Source organism: Ictalurus furcatus, chromosome 11, assembly GCF_023375685.1.
Source record: "Ictalurus furcatus strain D&B chromosome 11, Billie_1.0, whole genome shotgun sequence".
NCBI lineage: Eukaryota > Metazoa > Chordata > Actinopteri > Siluriformes > Ictaluridae > Ictalurus > Ictalurus furcatus.
Window position 1 is genome coordinate 15,513,292 of NC_071265.1, and position 20,153 is coordinate 15,533,444.

The window sequence follows — 20,153 nt, forward strand, 5'->3', positions numbered from 1 at the left end:
TGTACACTCTTATTTTCCAGAAGCAGGAAATTGCCTTTAAGGAGAGGTGACTACTGTGCTTTGAGGTACATATAGAATATTCCGCAGGCACATAATTAATTGAATTGACTATTTATCGCATGCTTATAATAAATGTCAATTCAAATATTAAAACACTGAAAGGATAGCCACTCTGAGAGAGCAGCTAGGCCAGAAGAGGGAGAGTTTATTATTTTCTAATCAGTCTGTGGCTTTTATTGGCGCTTCAGACCCCAGTGTCTCCATCACTCCTTAAATGAAAGCGTGAGCCGGAAATATTGGTGCCTGTTGTTGAATAAAGGTTAGTAAATATCAGGTAACATGATGCAAATACGAGCATCTTAAGTGAATGCTGCTAGTTTCAATTACTTGTTAGTTTCTGTTAAATATTCCTACTCATAGAAACTTCCAGCCACCCCTAAATGTGGCTTCCTGTTTCAGTGACGTTGGGACTATGTTGCACAGAGGTGGTGTCAGGAAAAGAACACGGGGCCTGGATGAAGTCCTGGTCAGCTGGCCGTGTGTGTGTTTGTGTGTGTTTGTGTGCGTACGTTTGTGTAGAGGAAACAACAAAGAAACTTGCAATGAACAGCAAATTAATGCTGGTGTTTCCACACATACACCCGCACGCACACACTTTCCTGTTTAGACTTAAAGGTGATTGTGGGGACCTGGAAGTGAGAGATGACGGAAGTGGAGAGAGTAGTTAGAAAGAGAGAGAAAAAAGTATTTATTTAGAGTGAAATTTCACACAGGATGCCAGTCCACACGCCCCCCTCCTTTCCCTTGCTGTAGGTTTGATTGAGTATAAGTTTGTGTGTGTGTGTGTGTGTGTGTGAGAGAGAGAGAGTGAGTTCAGGGTGCTGGCCTATATTGTGGTACAGGTCTGGGTCTGGGCTGGACCTGCCAGCGGTCACTCAACGGCGCTTCCTGCCTGAACAACAGGGAAGAGGGAGCCAGGTTAGTGCAGGTCACAGAGATTGGGAGTGGAGTGGAAACAGGGCAGAGAGACAGAAGTGGTGTGTGGGTGTGGGTGCGTCGGAGTCTGTGGCTGGATGTATATCCTGATTCTATGTGGAAGCCATGTTGCAGTTAAACTGATTTAAAACAGTGATTTTTTTTTTTCTGCTACAGTTTCACTGCTCATCTTCCAATCCATTCACGGCCAGTCTGCATTTTAAATTGTGGAACTTCTGGCACATTTGTACTGTAATAGCCTAAATCCTGAGCAAAAATAACTGCTATTTAATATAAAACTTTAATCATACTAATGTGCCAAGAGCGCAGTATGTCCTCCCAAAGTTAAAAGGAAACCAGCAATACTAACGGCTGGTCAAAATTATTCGTGACAATGCTTCTGTTCTTCAGCCGATAGAAACACATAAACCACACGCGGGTGAAAAACGATTGAGATTAACACCATGCGTGATGAGTTACTGGTGAGCATTGATATTTAGTCATGTTTTGTGTAGTATTTGGGAGTTTAGGACAAATTTGTCTCTTCTTCCAACGACCAGGCATTTGGGTCAGAGCTTAGCTTTCCAACGTTGTTTCTCCTCTTTCCCTTCTGGAGACTCGCTGCCTAATTCTAGTGAGGTGTAACGTTTATAGTCATTGGTCACAGCAAATAAGGGGGAAATAATGCTGCTCTGTTTTCTGCAATTGCTGCAAGTGTCCTTGAATCGAATTGATTTGAGAAATGAATGAAGATTTTTAATACGATTTATTTTGTGGTGAAGGAAATTTCATAAAACATGGCGGAACTACAGAGCAACAATTTGTCTGAATGATTTTGGGATTTTTTTGACAACATGAATGTAAGGAAAATAATGCACAAAAAAGGCACAAAAACATGGCAATGCAGTAAAAGCTTTTACAATGATGAAGGGGGGGGGGGGGGGGTACACTGTACCAGTGTACATCTACTATTTAGGATTTACTGTAGTATAATAGGCCCATGAGTTTTAGTAAAGGAATTAATTAAGGCGTTTATGTTCATGCTGAGTGTGAGTAGGTAACCTTTTTTTTAAAAAATATACTTTCTCCAAGCATCCTTCTAAACGTTTAGGACAAGTATTAGATATATATGGTGCATTTTTTAATGGTGTTTGTTAACCAGATTAATTCTCACCAGCTACTCTGAACTTTAAAGACAGAGACAGAATTTGTCTAGTGACTTTAAAATCTGCTGTCCATGTATGTAAGGTTAATGGCTGTAATGAAGCAGAGAAATGCAGTGAGATGTAGACTCTACCTTTTTATTCATGGCTGACTTGTTTAAATTGTAGCGGTCGGTTAACTTGAGCCACGTAGAGAAGTGCTTTTATAATTGTTCAGACTTGTACTGATGGTTGGATTTAATACTGTGAAGATTTGATATTTTGGTTTATTTGAGAATACACTACTGTAATTAAGGATTTATTAACACTTCCATGCTGCCTAGTTTTTGCCTTGTTTGGAATGGTCCAGGTGGAAAATTTTGATACCATAATTTACGTTTTGTTTAGTTTTTGTTCTTGGTTTGGGTTGAACTTTTTAAATACCATGTGTGTGTTGAGAAATACACTCTATTAAAATGTTATTATTATATCGATATTGAAACAATTGTCCCAATATACTTTTCTGAGATATTGTGATCTCTTTTTGTTAATTTTTTTTATTTGAAAAAATGATATAAAGTGGGTTCATAAATTTGTGATCACTAGAGAAAACGCTTCTCTAATCTTCTCTTTTTAAGATTAGGTCCAAATAGTTATTACATCAGCTGCTTCCAGTCAGGTTTTATTTATTTAAAAAATATATACAATCGGGTACAAAAGTCTGGGACCACATTGAAATGCTGGGATTTTTATTTATTTACTTTCTTCATTTAAAATTGGAACAGAAGGTTCCAGAGAATTGTGAAATATTTAAAACAAAGAAAGTAAATATACAGTGCCTCCCACTAATTTTGGCACCCTTGGTAAATATGAGCAAAGAAGGCTGTGAGAATGTGTCTTTATTGTTTAACCTTTTGATCTTTTGTTCAGATAATTCACAAAAATACTCTACTCTTATGGATGTCAAACATTACAAACAAAACAGGTTTATAAAAAAAGTATTTGTTAAATATTGGTGTGCAACAATTATTGGCACTCCTATGAATTCATATGAGAAAAATATATTTGAAGTATATTCCCATTGATATTTTACATTTTTGTTAGTACACCTGAGTGACTAGGAACAGGAAATTGTTCAACCATGACTTCCTGTTTAACAGGGGTATAAATATGAGGTAACACATAGGCCATATAAACCATTATTTATATGTTTTTTTTGGGGGGCAGTGGTGGCTTGGTGGTTAAGTTTCTGGGTTACTGATCGGAAGGTCAGGGGTTCAAGCCCCAGCACTGCCAAGCTGCCGCTGTTGAGCCCTTGAGCAAGGCCCTCTCTCCTCCAGGGGCGCTGTATCATGGCTGACCCTGCGCTCTGACCCCAGCTTCCTGACATGCTGGGGTATGCGAAGAAAAGAATTTCATTGTACATATGTATATGTGATCAATAAAGACTCATTATCATATTCCCTTAGACATTCATAACAATGGGTAAGACCAAGGAATATAGCTGTGATGTGCGGCAAAAGGTTGTTGAGCCTCACACAATGGGAAGTGTCTATAAGAAAATAGCACAAGCATTGAAAATGTCCATTTCCACCATCAGGGCAATAATTAAGAAGTTCCAGTCCACTGGAAATGTTATGAATCGACCTGAAAGAGGATGTGTGTCTATATCGTCTCAACACACTGTGAAGAGGACGGTTTGAGTGGACAAAAAATCTCCAAGCTGGAGAATTGCAGAAGTTAGTTGTGTCTTGGGGTCAGAAAGTCTCCAAAACTACAATCTGAAGTCACCTACATCACCACAAGTTGTTTGGAAGGGTTTCAGGAAAAAAGCCTCTACTCTCATCCAAAAACAAACTCGAGCGTCTTCAGTTTGCCAGACACTACTGGAACTTCAAATGGGATCGGGGTCTATGGTCAGATGAAACCAAAATATCGCTTTTTGGCAATAAACACCAGAGGTGGTTTTGGAGCACACAGAGAGGTAGCCATATGGAAAAGTCCCTCGTGCCCACGGTTAAATATGGTGGTGGATCGTTAATGTTTTCGGGCTGTTTTTCTGCCAGAGGACCTGGACATTTTGTTAGGATACATGGCATCATGGACTCGATCAAATATCAACAGATATTAAATGAAAACCTGACTGCCTCTGCCAGAAAGCTTCAAATGGACCGTGGTTGGATCTTCCAGCAGGACAATGATCCAAAACATACATCAACATCAACACAAAAATGGTTTACTGACCACAAAATCAAGGTCCTGCCATGGCCATCCCAGTCCCCTGACCTGAAACCCATAGAAAACCTGTGTGGTGAACTGAAGAGAAGAGTCCACCAGCGTGGACCTTGAAATGTGAAGGATCTGGAGAGATTCTGTATGGAGGAACGGTCTCAGATCCCTCGCCATGTATTCTCCAACCTCATCAGGCATTATAGGAGAAGACTCAGAGCTGTTATCTTGGCAAAGGGAGGTAGCACAAAGCATCGACTGAAAGGGTGCTAATAATTGTTGCACACCTATATTTAACAAACATTTTTTATAAACCTGTTTTGTTTGTAATTGTCTGATATCCATGAGAGCAGAGTATTTTTGTGATTTTTTTTTTTTTTAAACAAAAGATAGACAATTTTTCACAGCCTTCTTTGATCATATTTACCAAGGGTGCCAATATTAGTGGAGGGCACTGTACATTTACTTTTTTGTTTTAAATATTTCACAATTCTAAAACCTTCTGTTCCCATTTTAAATGAAAAATAAATAAAAATCCCAGCACTTCAGTGTGGTCTCATACTTTTGTACCCCCACTGTATATATTTTTTAAGTAATTAAAACCTGACTGGAAGCTATCTGCACCTAATCTAAAAAAATATATATATATATTTTTTTTTTAATTAAAAAATTTAAAATATTTTTAAATGAAAATTAAAAAAAAAAAGGTTAATAAAAAATCATTTATATGTTTTTTTTTTTTTAATTGTTGGCAGTTAGTGATTCAGTGATACATATTGTATATAATGTAGAAATGTATTTAGTAGAAATCTCTTCAATAATTATCATATTTTTGTCATATTGCTCACCCCTTTAATACAGTGTAATGTGAAATTTTTTATTCAGCTGGAAGAATTCTTCACTGTGCAGTCGGAATTAAAAAAAAAAAAAGTAGTTTTTTTCTTTTAAGTATTTTTTGAGGGCAGGAGGGAACAAGTTAATACAGACTTGTGACCCGGGACCACCAAATATCGGCAACGTAGAGATGCAAGTAGACCACACACAGACACGTCATAGAGTTTTGTTTTTGGAAAAGAAGACCCTTGCTTGAGGAAATTATGCAAACCTGGTCTTAATAAAGGTCAGTTATTTGTGAATATATGGTACTCTGACCCTGGTTCTCCACTCTACTGTTCAAGTATCTTTCTTCTAGCGTACATCTTTCACAGGTTACTTAATATATTTTGTGCTTTTATTTTTTAAAAACATCTGCTGCCTTGAGCATGTTGTAATCATGGAGTCTGCATTTATACTTGAAAAGAAAAAGGCTCCATTGATGACGTGGTAAACTGTATCAATGCTAGGATTATAACAAAAAAAACCCCAAAAAGACTGCAGTCTGCAACTGAATTTCTTTCCTCCCCTCCCTTTTAAAAATAATGTGAACAAGGCTGGGTAAAAGAGGCAGATAATATATGTGCCAGATTGATCATTGGCTCGAGACCCCATTATCTCTCTCCATGTTAATTACAATGTGCTCGGCTTGCGTGTCAAAAGACGGATAATTGAGGAAGGTAAAACGACGTGCCTGCCTTTATTTATGCTTTCGCTTTCAGCTTGCGGCAGCTCTTCTGCCCGTCTCCCCGACGCCTGCCGACACTCTGTCTCCCGCTTTTCCCTTTTTAGCTCCATTTATTTATCGTTCGGTAAAACTGTCACTGTGTGATCATCTTTTGCGGAGATATTATTCACTATCATCACCTTCATGCAGCTTTCATTTGTGGCCTGTAGCTCTCGGGTTACTGCCGCTCTGTCTGTGCTGCCAAGCATTAAGATGTAGCAGCATCGGGCTCGGAGAAATCCAGAGGAGTTTCCGGCGGTTCCCTCAGGGCGTCAAAAAAGCTAATTCTGGTTGCATGGATCGATATGTGGGCAGGTCGGTGATACCACACACTTTGCAGAGACTGCCGATTTCTTAAAGTGCCCTGCAGTCTCATGTTATATCAGTAATTCAAACTGCACTGCCAGTTTATATCTCTACGTTTCACGTGTATATAACGTGTTATATATATTTTTATATGTTTTTGTATATGTTTTAATAGCTGTTCTAATAACTCGTGCATGTGCTAAATAAGCAACACAATTTAGATTTCTTTTGAGCCATACACGTTAGCCACATTAAGCAAACAGGCTTGAACACGTCATAAAGGTGGAGTCTCGATATCAGAGTATACAGTACACCACAAAACGGAGCACTCAAAAGCACAATATTCAGAAAATATGACGACGCTTCAGAGAGTTATCGAGTAGGAAAGATCGAGTTATCAGCGAACCCTGCGAAAAGCGTGTCTTCGTATTGACCGTCACCTGCGGCCGTTCTGAAGTGCTCAGCAGTGAAACCCCCAAGAAGGGACTTTTCTCTTTTTGTTCTTCTTATCTTAGAGCATGAGGTGTCGGAGGTAACATCAGAGCAGTCTTTCCTGTGGTTTAGTGAAGTAAGTAGTGTCTGTTGGCGCTGCAGTCCTCAAGGCCGCATTTGCATCAAGAGAGCATGTGTTCACCAGAGAAAGTACATGCTTTTTACGCACGCGCACACACACGTGTGTATACATGTACAAGTAACATTTTCTCTCCACCACTTCCTGTCCCTTGACCAGACTAAATAAATTTAATGGGGCTAAAAAAACAAAAACAAACCACAACTTGGGGAGAAAATACAAACCAGAACCTCCCTCATACACAACCATTTTTACAGTTTAAAACCTAAACTGTGAACTTTCCCCGTTTATTTTTATTTTCCTTTTCTTTTCTTTTCTTTCTTCTTCTTAAGATAACATTGTTGTCTACAAACGTATCGGCCTCGCATCACAACTCGGTACATGTTGGAATTTTGTTTGGCGGGTGAAAGTATTTCTTGTCTCTCAGAATGATTGTGTGCGATTAGAGGAAGGGTGTGTATGTCTGAGTGTTTGTTTATTTGTATGTGTGTTGTCATGGTTATGAAGGGAGGGGGCAAAGAAACTGGTATATTAGCTTTTATGGCCTAGAACAGAGGCAGATATGGAAATCTATACATGTTTTTCAACGCTAACACTAAACGTACAAGTTAAGGTAAATGTTTTGTGACGCAAGTTAAATACAAGTCTGCCGTCTTGGAGAGAGAGAGAGAAAGAGAGAGAGAGAATATGAATGTGCTACGTCACTGCAGGTGGTACAGATACTGTAGCAGCCTTACCCTCAGACACATACATTGTCTCACACTCAGAACCCCTGTGCCTCTGGGTATCTGGGTCAAGCCATCCCAGCTCCCACCCTGCTCTAGCACTGACGCTAACCACAGTAACCGACGCTATTGAAATGGCTTGCGTGTTTAAAAAAAAAAAAAAAACCCCAAAAAACAACACATGCACTTTTGCATATTTAACTATCTTCGCGTATGAGTTGTCTTCTATTCTTATCTTCTTGTTTGTCTGCGTCTTTATTTAACAGAGGATGCTTCTCTGATGCTCAAGTGTTAGATCATTGCCCGCTTATCTGTGTTGAGGCCTGTTCTTGTAATGGGCCTTTATTGATCTAAACAACATCAGGCCTTGCAGTGATGTTATTACAGTGGAGATAACTTCCACTGCGCCTTCCACTCTCAACAACGTGTTAGTGCGTTATTGGGTCTAAATAACTCCGGCTCTCAGACGGTAATGCAGCCGATTAGTCAACTCCATGTTCTTTATGGCTGGAGGATCTTAATAAAGCATTTCCTCTCTACCGCCCGCCTGCGCGTGCACTCACGAGAGTGAAAGACGTACTCAGAGCAAACAGGTGAGCAAATTTCCACGCCATCAGTAAAAATGATGCGAAGAAGTGTATATAATGTGAAAGAGGCCCTGCACAGGGGTTAGCGCTAACACAAAAACGATGCAGCAGACACATCAAAGCTCTTACAGAGTTTTTTTGTTCTTTGCTTCCTTCATCTAAACAGGAAGCTATTAAGCATATGCCTGCGTAGGAGCCAACTCTTGTAAAGAAATAGATTTTAAAATCTAAAAATGTTGCATAATAAAATGTTGCAAATCATTCTTTTTTTTTCCCGCCATAATTGATAAACTGAGTATTTGGGCGTTTTTTGTCTTTCAAGGGCACGCAGAAACAAATATTTTATACGAAATAACGGTCTCCATCTCAACACATTTTTTTTTCCCCAAGAGAAATTTAATTTGTGGCTATTAAAAGCCTTGCATTTGGTAGTGAATTATTTTGTCATCTAGCCTCTGATGAGATTCATCTTCAATAACCATTACATTTATTTTGATTCAAAAAAGAGGTGTCGGGCATTATGGCTATCTCGCCAAGGTCTCCAGGAAAAGAAAATTCTCATTAGGAGTTTATTATTACCCCTGCCGTGCTTTCATTCCAGTGCCCTCAATGAAATTACATTAAGTGTCAACAATGCTTGTGCTAAAAGTAAGCAGTCATATTTACCGAGGCTATTGCTTTAGTTTTCTTTCTTTCTTTTTTTTTATTTTTTATTTTTAAACAGTATACTGATACGTTTAGCTGTATTAATAAGATAGGATTCAGCTCCGAAAGTGAAAAGCAGTTTATTAAACTTTTAATCAAGTGGCTATATTGTCTGCCACCTTCTTTTATATTAAAGTGTTTTCCATAACTGGAGTTGTTAGCTGTTTGTGTGTGTGTGTGGTGGGGGTGTTTAATATGCATGAGCAGGTTCAATCAAAAGGCATTGTAACCAAATAAGTTTGAAACTGTTTCCATGAGGAAAGAAAATGTTAAAAAGAATCTCATCAGGTACTTTTAGCGAGCCTTGCTGGGAGCTAGCATAGAAGTGCCCCCACATTTGGCCAAATGTCACGTTGTCGATTCTTTTTTTCAGCCTCTCAGAAGGGAAAAGTACACATGCCAACTTTCTGTTCCAATGTTTGCTAATGTCTACAATATTCAGTGACTCATTCATCTTCAATATCCATCTTATCCTGGTCAGGATTGTGTTGGATCCGGAGCCAATCCCAAGCTAGGAATACAGCCTGGATGGGATTGGAGTCCATCATAGTACATGCAGGCTCTTTTTAATGAAATGTAGAGCTATCTGTACATCTTGAGACTAGACCTCTAGCTTCTGTTCCTCATTTTGCCACAGCTTACTGTACCAAGCCCAAATGTTGATGGTTTAATGAAATTATCCTATTTTGGCCCAAGACAGAAGTGAAATTGCTGAATATGAGGTAATCGTTTATTTCTAAGTCACCACTTCCTTAAACATGTGCCATTACTCATAACGCTGCCCCACTCCAAAGAACAGGCTGCACTCTGCTGTAAATGTAATGGTACGCTGAATTTATGTAAATATTCAGTTAGACAATAAAGGAAAGCAGAGCTCGTGATGATCAGGCGGTAACTGATTGTCGTGCTTGGTGACTCTAGTTTTACGCAATAAGAAACTTCACAAACATAAATGTGGAGTGCACTGAATGACACACCCAGGTTCTACTTTTTACTTTGCTCAATGGCAGATTCTTTGCTGTTACAAAAGGAAAAAACAACAATCTTTTGGTTCCTTCAGTTTTCACTTTCAGTATACTTGTTGTGCATCAGCAGTGGGTGGTATGATGGTGGATTCTGCACATTAGTTGTAATTCTCTTTTTTAGGCATACGTTTTGTCCACGCGGTTATACTGATATATATAAAAACACATGAGAAGACAACTTATTTCATATAATCTGCAGAGAATGTGATGCGTCATCATTTTCTATTTTGGTACACACACCGTCTGCGCACAGCACCGAGCACTCACTCTCTGTGTTTCAGCCACTTGTTGCTTATTTATTCTTGGGTGCCATCATTGGTCATCCATATAATAAATTGTTATAGAGACAGAAATATTGTCCAGGTGTATTGATAGGAAGAGCTGATGACTGCAGACTGTGTACTCCCAGCTACACTAAAGCTGGCCTGAACTGTGAAGGTTAATTCTGGTAAGATTATTAGTCTAAAACATGACTTTTAGCTATGCAGAGTGACTGTATTGGAGCTGCTCACTGTGTTAGGATTGGTTCCTGTGCGATTTAAAAAAAAAAATGGAGCCTTACAGGTTTGGATAGATCTATCGATACGATAGCTTGGATGCTGGAACCCTTTTTCTTGCTGCATATTTTACTTTTATTTTGAAAATACTATATGGGCAAACGTATGTGGACATCTGACCATCATACCCATGTGTGAACTGTTGCCACAAAGTTGGAAGCACACAATCATGTAGAATGTCTTTTTGTGCTGTAGCATTACAATTTCCCCTTTACTGGAATGACAATGCTCATGTGTACAAAACAAGGTCCATGAGGGAATCATTTGCCAGGGTTGGAGTGGAAGAACTCGAGTGTCCTGCACAGAGCCCTGACCTCAAACTTACAGATCATCATTGGGATGAACTAGAATGCCGAAGTGCACCAGACATCAGTGCCTGATCTCGCTAATGCTCTTGTGGCTGAATGAGCACAAATCCCCACAGCCACGCTCCAAAATCCAGTGGAAAGCCTTCCCAGAAGAGTGGAGGTTATTGTAACAGCAAATGAGTGACCAACTCCATGTATTTGAACACCTGACCGTCACACTAATATGTGCCTATATCAGGTGTCCAAATACTTTTGGCCGTTCAAATTTTAATTTCACTTGATTTGTCTTTTATACTTCTTATATCACTAAGTTGTGGCAGCATGATGTTTTCAGGTTTTCCGCCCATCTGTGCATCCATCTGAGATCCTTGTTCAGAGAACGTCTCTAGAATGAACGGTTGATTTGTTTGTAGGATTTATGTGAAATTATCACTGTAACCAGCAGATGAACTGATTAGCTATTAAAATCGATTCAAACAGGGTCAAGGTCACAGCAAGATCAAATGTCCGAAATAGTTTTTCTTCAGTAGCTTTTAAGGGTATTTAAGGCGTACAAATTTGAGGAAAAAAAAAAAAAAAAGTAGGACTAGCCTTGTTGTGGGGGTGGACGCACCAAATTTCAGTTTGGTTTGTTTACATGATCAACATGGAACAAAAAAAAACACCAGAAATATAGCAATTAATTTGATTCTTTGCGAAATTGATTGAACGTCACGTTATACTATGATAAAAGTCAGTTAGAGGTGTACATTGGGACTGGGATTCCGCAGTGCCCAGCAAAAAACACTGTGGGAGTGGATGTTTTTACTCTCACAGACCGTCACATATGAAGCTAGCTGGACAAGAAAAGGCCACGGTCATTAACATGGGAGTGTATTGGAATGGGGCAGGTTGCATGATGTATTTACCATGCTTGTTTATTCATCTTCAGTAAAGGCTTTATCCTGGTGAGAGTCACTGTGATTTTAAATGACGACTTGTCTCTATTTCCAAAAATATAGACAAATAAGTACTTTCGGAAATTTCATGGGGAGGTGCAAACAAACACAATTTCTGCGGTAGCTGGTGGGACTGGTCCATTAAATTTTTGATTTTTTTTTTTTTACCACACCTCTGATAGCAGTACTATGATAAATTACACTGTGATATCAATTTGTGGGAACACCACCCACTACACCACATGTAAGAGAAGAAGTCTGAAGTGATGAGCGAGAAGGAATAATTGCACTGTAATTGTAAACGGAGCATGCGGTCAATTGCATCTGGATTTATTTGCTAAACGCGCTATAGTTGCCTCTTTGACCTTATCACCTGTGTAGTAGTTCCACTGCCCGCCTCCTCCTGAAACCTTCTTCAAGGACAAAACAAGTGTATGTTAATAAGTGTACGGATCTCCACGTGAAAGTCCCCAGAGCTCACCACGGGCTCCAGATCCCTGTTTGGTGCCAGCTGTTCTGTCAGATCGACGCTTGAAACTTCTCCTAACGCAATTCTACTAGGTAGGACTCGGGAGAATATCCGCAAAACAAGCACGCCAGGCAAAAGAGAGCATTGAATTTTTTTCATCATCGGTGCTCCGTAGCACTGTATTTTTATTATTTTTTTTCTCCCCTTTCTCCCCTCCTAAGCGGGCAGTGCTCTCATTCATGAGCAGATGTTCAGCGCTGGTGCAAGCTGCAGTCAGCATGAACTCTGCTGGCCTCTCTACCATCGGCAGCAAGGACGTTGGCACCGACCCCCGACATCTGAGAATTTATGTCCAGTAAATGCTGCCTGTAATTTATTTATTTCTTTTTAATTTTAGCCACTTTGGCCAGTCTAGAAGCTGGCCAGAGCTGGAAAAGGTGCGGGGGGTAGCAGGATTCTGACAGACCATCAGTCTTCACATAGACACTGATGAAAGACTGGACCAGGTCAGCTCCAAGGGAAGAAAAAATTCCGGAAGACAATTTTGCACAAGTTTTGTCATTAATTTCATATGACACTTCACAGTGTGGAAGCATCGAATCCTGGCCAGAAAATTAAAGGCTTGCCTTCAAATTAAAATAGAAACTGGCTAGACCCAAGTGTTACAAAAAAAGATCTGGTCATTTAGAGACATTAGCCTTAAAATATGGAATCTCGTGATGGATTTGCTTAACTGGACAACAGGAAGTGCTGGTAAGCACTGTGTTATGGCACGCTAAGACCCAGGTGCTGCCGCGGTTAGCCAGGTGGCTGTGTTAGCACGACTGACCTCAACACACTCGAGAGACTTCAATGTCATCTGGTACAGATGTAGTTTTATGATCTCAGTTCATTTACACCCTGCCATTTCAGTATCCATGTGCTCTCGTGGTCTCTATTCATTTCATGCTTTGCCTTTGAACGTGGTCACAACATATGTTCACTTTGGAAAGAGTGTGAAACGACTTTTTTTTTTTTCCATCTTTCGATGAAGTGGCTCTGAGACCGTAATTGAAGGATGATGATTTTTTTTTCCTCTTTTTTTCTTTCTCTCCCCCCTTCATGCGTGCGTTTCTTCAGCACGTTTCCCACTTCACACTATCTAATTGGCCATTTTCAGGTTGGGTTTATGAGAGCAAAACTAATTAGTGTTTCTAAATTCAGCGAGAGCAAGAGAGATGGTGGGGGGGGAGAGGAAGGAAGAGGAAAAAAAAAACTTGGTTGAATTGATTGTTCTGGTTTCCTCTTCAGTGTCAGACTCTCAACAATAATATAAAGAGTCTAATCGCTTTTGAACGGCTCGTGTTTTCAAACCACCGCTGAAAGTCATCGCTGCTCTCCTGGCATTTTGTTTGGCACGATCACAAACCAAAAAAATAGAAGAGCTGCCCTCTTTCCAAATACCTTTTTTTTTTTTTGGGGGTCTTTTGTATTTCAGTGGAAGGTTTGGATGGAAATAACAATGCGGGGTATTTTTTAGGTGGAGTCGAATCTGCTGTTTGATTCGGAATGTCCTAATGAAAGATGGCCAGGGAGGGGAGACCCCACAGTTTACAGTAGCACTGTCTTTCCTTCGTTACCTTTATTCACAGAGCTCCAGCTGCAACAAGCCCTCAGGAAGGCCACCTCTCTCTCTCTCTCTCTCTCTCTCTCTCTCTCTCTCTCTCTCTCTCTCTCGCTCTCTCCTCACACACACACACACACACACACAGTGCACTGTTTGAGTTGGCAGACGCTGTACTCTCTTGAAGCTTTTGCTGCCTCTGCAAGACCGACACCAGCGGCGGCCATTCCTCCAGCCAGGATGTGCTTTTTTTTATTTTTATTTTTTTATATATCCACCTCTTTCACCTCTTGTTCAGGAAACACATTTCTGTCTTCCTCAACTCTCATGTTTTTCTCCCATTGATGATGAGGAGAGAGAGAGAGAGGAGTCAGGAGATTGAGTGACAGCACAGCGCCTGTCGGGGATAGGACTAATATGTAGCATTAAGAACATGAGATAGAGCACTCCCCACCCTCCACGCTCCTACTTGTCTGCTGGGGTTTCATTATAGTGAATACAAAAAAAGTTTATAGGTCATTTTAACGACGTACCATAAAGCTTACACTATTTTTATTTTCCCATTTTGGCACCGCAGGGATTGGTGTTCAGAGGGCCCAGTAATTAAGAAGCCAGGAATCTAGGGTTAGGGACAAAGAGTGTTTAAATGCAATTAGAGCACTGGCACGAATCAATTTGAACTCAATTACAGTTTTCTTGAATATGCTATTATTTGTTTAATCAAGGGAATTTTGGCCCTCTCCAAGATGCTAAATATGTATCACTAGATATTTTAAACAAGGAGCAAAAGAGACGCTCAGAGGAACCGGGTTAATGTGGCATTAATGAACAACTGGTTCAAAGTGACCTCTCTCACTCTAACTCTGTCTCACCCTCCCCTCCAATCCTTCTTGAAGTACAGTCGATTTGATTGTGTGGAGATTAAGCTATCAGAATAGATGCTTAATTAGCACAAAGCATTTATTGAAATGTGTTACTGCAGGTGGAGCAGTGTTCAAAACTCTTCTCTTTTCTTTCTCTTCTTTCCTCTTGTCTGTATCTGATTTCCCTGTCTTCTATAGGGTGAAGATGCCAGTGTCGCAGTAGTTTTGGATGCTGAAATCCGAGAAAAGTGAGTGTCTGAGGCTTTAAGTCGTAAAGGTCGCGTCTGTGCATTAAAGTTAGTAACACACACAATCAACCGAGCCTTGAAAGGTGCTCTGCTTAATTCCGTCTGCATGTTATTTCTATACTGTTGTGATCAACTACTGACTGATATTTTTCTCAGAGCGCTTTAGGCATTCTACTAACAGCTGAATAAAATAATAGCTTGAGGAGAACTGTCTTTCTACTTCTCATACATACCCTTTCAGGCTACCATCAGAATTTAGTTTTTGTTTTTTGTCGCCTTGCTGTGGCCCATGAGCTACGTTCTTGACCCCTGTCATACTGGCATGTGTCCTGTGTGGTGTGTAAACATGCAGTAAACAAACAATGATGCTGAGAATACACTACATTACCAAACTATGCTTTAAAGACTTTTGTGTACTGTAAACACTTTTATCGTATGTGACCTTCAGTCACACACAAACACACACAAGTTCGTCTTCCATGACTTCCATGACCAAGATGCTGCTAATAATCAATGAAGGAGGTCCTGATTCTTAAGTAGCTTTCCATTTGTGAAACATATGTGCTCATACCCACCATACACACACACACACACACACACACACACACACACACTTTTTTTTTTTTTAAAGAATCAAAAGTAATTCGACAATTGCCTGCTCAGCTGTTCCATAGCCAGGTGTTACTCCCTCACAGATAAAAGGTAAGGGTAGAGTTGATTTCAAGTGTGGCATCTGTATTTGGAATTTGTTGCCGTTAACTCTCAATATGAAGTCCAAAGGGCTCTCACTGCTAGTGAAGCGAGCCACTATTAGGCTGAAAATTCTAAACAAACCCATCAGGTTTGTCAGCAGAAACATTTGGTGTGGATCAACTCTTTTTGGTACATTTCTAAAAAGAAAGAATGCACTGGTGAGCTCAGGATCACCAAAAGGCCCAGGTGAACACAGAAAAGAACTGTGGTGGATTCCAAAAAAATTCCCAGGAACTACTTGGAGAATATCACCTCATCTTATGGTATGAGCATTTATGGCTGCTAGTGGAACTGGGTCGTGTATTATTGATGATGTGACTGCTGACAAAAGCAGAAAGATGAATTCTGAAGTGTACAGGTCTATTATCTGCTCAGATTCAGCCAAATGCTTCAAAACTCATTGGGCGATGCTTCACAGTGCATATGGACAATGACTGGAAGCATACTTTGAAAGCAACGCAAGACTTTTTTTAAAGAAGTAGAATGGCCAAGTCAATCACCTGACCTGAATTCAGTTGAGCATTTCACATGCTGAAGGGTAAACTGAACAGGAACCGAAGACATCTGCATTAAAAGCCTAGCAGAGCATCACCAGGGAAGAAACCCAGCGTCTGGCGCTGTCTGTGGGTTCCAGACTTCAGGCAGTCACTGACTGCGAAGGGTTTGCAACCAAGTATTTAAAATGACATTTTAATATATGATTAAGATTTTTCAATTTGTTATAGATGTTTATTTTATGAGTTCTGCATTACCGGGTCAGTACAAAAACATTTCTTTCCAAGCGTCACTTTTTCAACAAAAAAGTTGGTATATCATTAAAGAAAGTAACATATTATGTAACAGACCACTTTAAATAAGCAAGTGTGAGAGAGTCTTTTGAACAGTAATACTGTGTGCATGTATGTGTATGTATAATGACGGATATGACTGTTGAGTGTGAAAAATCCCAGCAGTTTTTGAAATACTCAAATCAGCCTGTCTGGCACCATAAATCATGCCACAATCTATACTGAAATGTGTGTGTGTGTGTGTGAGAGAGAGACATTTAGCTCAGGTGAATCCCATTTCTCTGGATCATCTTTGAGCTGTTTCTACACTTCAAATTCAGTTGATTGGACATGATTTGGATGCATACACACCTGTCTATATAAGGTCTAACTGCTGACAATGCATATTGGAGCAAAAACGAAGCCATGAGGTCAGAGGAACTGCCTTCAGGGCTCAGACACTGGATTGTGTTGAGGCACAGATCTGGGGAAGACTACAAAAATTATTTTGCTGCATTGAAGGATCCCAAGAGCACATTGGGCTCCATAATTATTTGTTAAAAGGAAGAAGTTTGGCACAACCAAGATTCTTCCTTGAGCTTGCCACCCGGCCAAACTGAGCAATTGGGGTAGAAGAACCTTGGTGAGAGACCTTGGTTGAACTCCAAAGATCATGTGTGGAGATGGGAGAAACTTGCAGAAGGTCACCTTTCAGTGCCACACTCTGTCGATCTGGGCTTTATGGCATAGTGGCCATAAATGGTGGTGGTTGCATCATGCTGTGGCAGTGTTTTTCAGCATCAGGATCTGGAGCACTGGTCACGGTAGAAGGAAATGCAGCAAGATATAGAGGTATATTTAATTTTTTTTTAAAAACTGTTCCAAATGGTTCCCATCCAACCTGACAGAGCTTGAGAGGATATGTAGTTAGTACTGTTAGTACTGGTACTTAGTACTGGTGTTTTGTTTTCAATGTTTGACTAAGTAAATCTGAGTCTGTTGGCACAAACCCCAATGCAGATTTACCACATTATCCGTTACGTAATTATTCTAATAATTTCCATCATACATTTGCTTTGGAGGATGGACTTGTCACGTAAATGTTTTACCCCAGTATTGTGGTTTGAATAATGTCCTCGTATGTGGAACAGCACTCCACAGTCCAGTGACTTGATCAGCTAAAACGTTACACAAATTCCTAACATACCTCCCAAAAATTGCCTCGGCCAGAAATAAATAAATAACACTTAGTTTTAAGGTATGCAGCTTGTCAAAATCAAGATGATGTATTCTATTCAGACTATTATGCGCATGCATGTTTTTTTTTTTTTTTTTTTCTGGACATTTGCCATTTTTCAATTATGGCCTGTTTAGGGCCATTCCCTAGTTATTATCTCAAACCTGATGCTCTCTGTTCTGAGTAAAATATACAGTATATTAGTCAAAGTGAAGGTGGTGATGTTTGAATTTGAGTGCAGTTCATACGAAAAGAAACACGCATCCTTCTTATCTCCTGTTGAGTCACACCGGTCTCGGAGCACTCTGCAACATCATCAACACCACACTCTAGTTCAGAAATAAGCAAGTCTTGACTTGTGACTCATTTAAGATTTGTTGTTGTAGGCATCACTGCAAAAACGGAAAGAAAAATGCCCAATGTATGATCTTCCTCCCGATATGTTTAGATAGGTTATAATGTATTAACGTAAGCATAGAACATTCTACAGAAGGGTTCATCGTATTTCTATATACTTTTTTTGTATGCTCTGTGTGTGTGTGTGTGTGTGTGTGTGTGTGGACTGAACTTATTTAAAGCCTTACATCTGTATCCCACTATTTTGTCAGAATTGCACCAGGGTCTCAGGAGCTCTGAAACCACCCAAAAGAGCCCTGCCGATCTCTACAGCCACAGGCATAATTTATTTTGAAAGAAGCCACTCTACCAGTCAGACGTGCTTGCAGAGCTGCGTACCTAACAAATTAATAGTAAATGGAAAACATGAATGTAAATGGTGTCATTTGATCATGCAAATAAGCTGCTTGGCTACTTTTTTCCCCCGCCCCCGTAAGAAATCAGTCGTATTTACATAGTCAGTTATGCTTATGAAACTTATGGAAATCGATGTCTTGTCATTTTTCCCACTACACAATTTCATGTCGGTGCAGAGAGATGATACTATTCACTGATATGAAAGTCAATATGGTGAAGTTTGGCTCAAATCCTCATTTAGAAATATGAATCTGATCAACAGGACATGGCTTTGAATGAACATCTGAGCTATCATATGGTGTGTAGTACACTAATCCCAAACAGTGTAAATAAACTGTATGTTTATTGTTGAGTTCTTATAAATAATATAACAGTTGGGTTTCTCTGCATTTTGCAGGTTTGTTCAATTTTTTTGGTGTGAATCTTTTTACCTTCACCGGCTTTCTACCTATTACAATGATAAGGTCATGTGTTTTTTTTTTTGTCTTTTCTTTTCTCCAGTCATATCCACCTTACTTAATTGGAAGTAGTTTTTCACGTTCAGTGCGAGTCCAGACTAATGCCCTATCTTTAACATCTTGCTCATAGCTTACCACTTTCTTTAAAAGCTCTCGCAGAACTCATAATTGCTCCTCATAGGTTGGAGACGCAACAGCGAGAAGAATAAGAAGGCTTTATTCATGACTCTATATAAGAACATGAAAAACGTCTTTAAATATATTGATGGAATTAAATTATATTTCTTATTCAGTCATTACGGAAGACAGAAAGGATCCCAGAGCAAGCTATTGTGTCTAAAATCATTCCATTAGCAAGGCAATGCAAGTTAGCAAGCTTTCAGTGTGTATATTAAGAAAACTTTAAACATATATAAGTGCATATACATCCACAGTGTAGTGCATTAGGCTAAGAGTTGTCTGACATCATACCTAAGTCTATACACACACACACACACACACACACACACACACACACACACACAAACCATGTTTCCCCATCATTTCTCTTGACTGTAGTGTCAGTCTCACCATTTATGCCTCACCCTGTATTCATTCCTCTCGCCCTGTCTGTGCGTGTTTTTTTTTTTTTTTTTTTGTCCATGTCTGAAGACTCTCCTCCTGGCCCTGTTAATCCCATGGCACAGTTTCTGAACACGCAGGCGGAGGAAACGTACGCTGCTTTAGATACAGACACTCACAACAGGTGTGCTACCTGCCTTTCCCTCTTTCCTCTTGTTTGTTATCACTGCCTTGCTATGCATTTTGTCCTGTTCCTTTCCTATGGCTTGTTCTTCTCCGTTTGTCTCCCTTTATTACTTTCTCTTGCTTTTTTCTGTCACACTGTGCCATCCGTGTGGCCACGCTGCTGCACTGTTCTGCCTAATAGCACATGGGGCAGACCGTGTTACACAGATGTCTGAGAAAAATTCAATTAAACAAACTGTCCCTGTTGTCTTTTATGTACTGGCATATATTATAGTTTATAATGATTGATCATGAACACGTTAAATGCATGAATATGAAATATGAAAAAAAAAAATATATATATATATATATATTTTTTAAAGTGCAGTGTGACAACAAAATGGAGCAGCAATCTTCATCTGAAGCATACTGATTAGATGGGTCACAGTGCCTTTGGGAGTGGAAACATCAGACACCAGAGCTTTTCTCCAGACTTTGGTATTAACTAAAGAAATCCACACATATAAAGAAATACAAACATTAAAGTCCATAAATGAAGTTATGTGTAATAAAGTGGAATGACACAGGTAAAAAGTATAGAACACACT

At 39.7% G+C, this 20,153-nt stretch overlaps 1 protein-coding gene across 9 annotated transcripts in view; it reads left to right on the forward strand.

Annotated features, from left to right (window-relative positions):
* foxp1b (forkhead box P1b) overlaps window positions 1–20,153 on the forward strand; it is a 176,672-nt gene that overhangs the window by 22,827 nt on the left and 133,692 nt on the right. For 6 of the 9 annotated variants that reach the window (XR_008387065.1, XM_053635942.1, XM_053635933.1 and 3 more), the window contains one exon: window positions 14,802–14,851. The exons of the other annotated variants lie outside the window; for them this stretch is intronic. The gene's annotated coding sequence lies outside the window, so the exon portion shown is untranslated. The remainder of the gene's footprint in view (window positions 1–14,801; window positions 14,852–20,153) is intronic. 9 annotated transcript variants of the gene reach the window in all.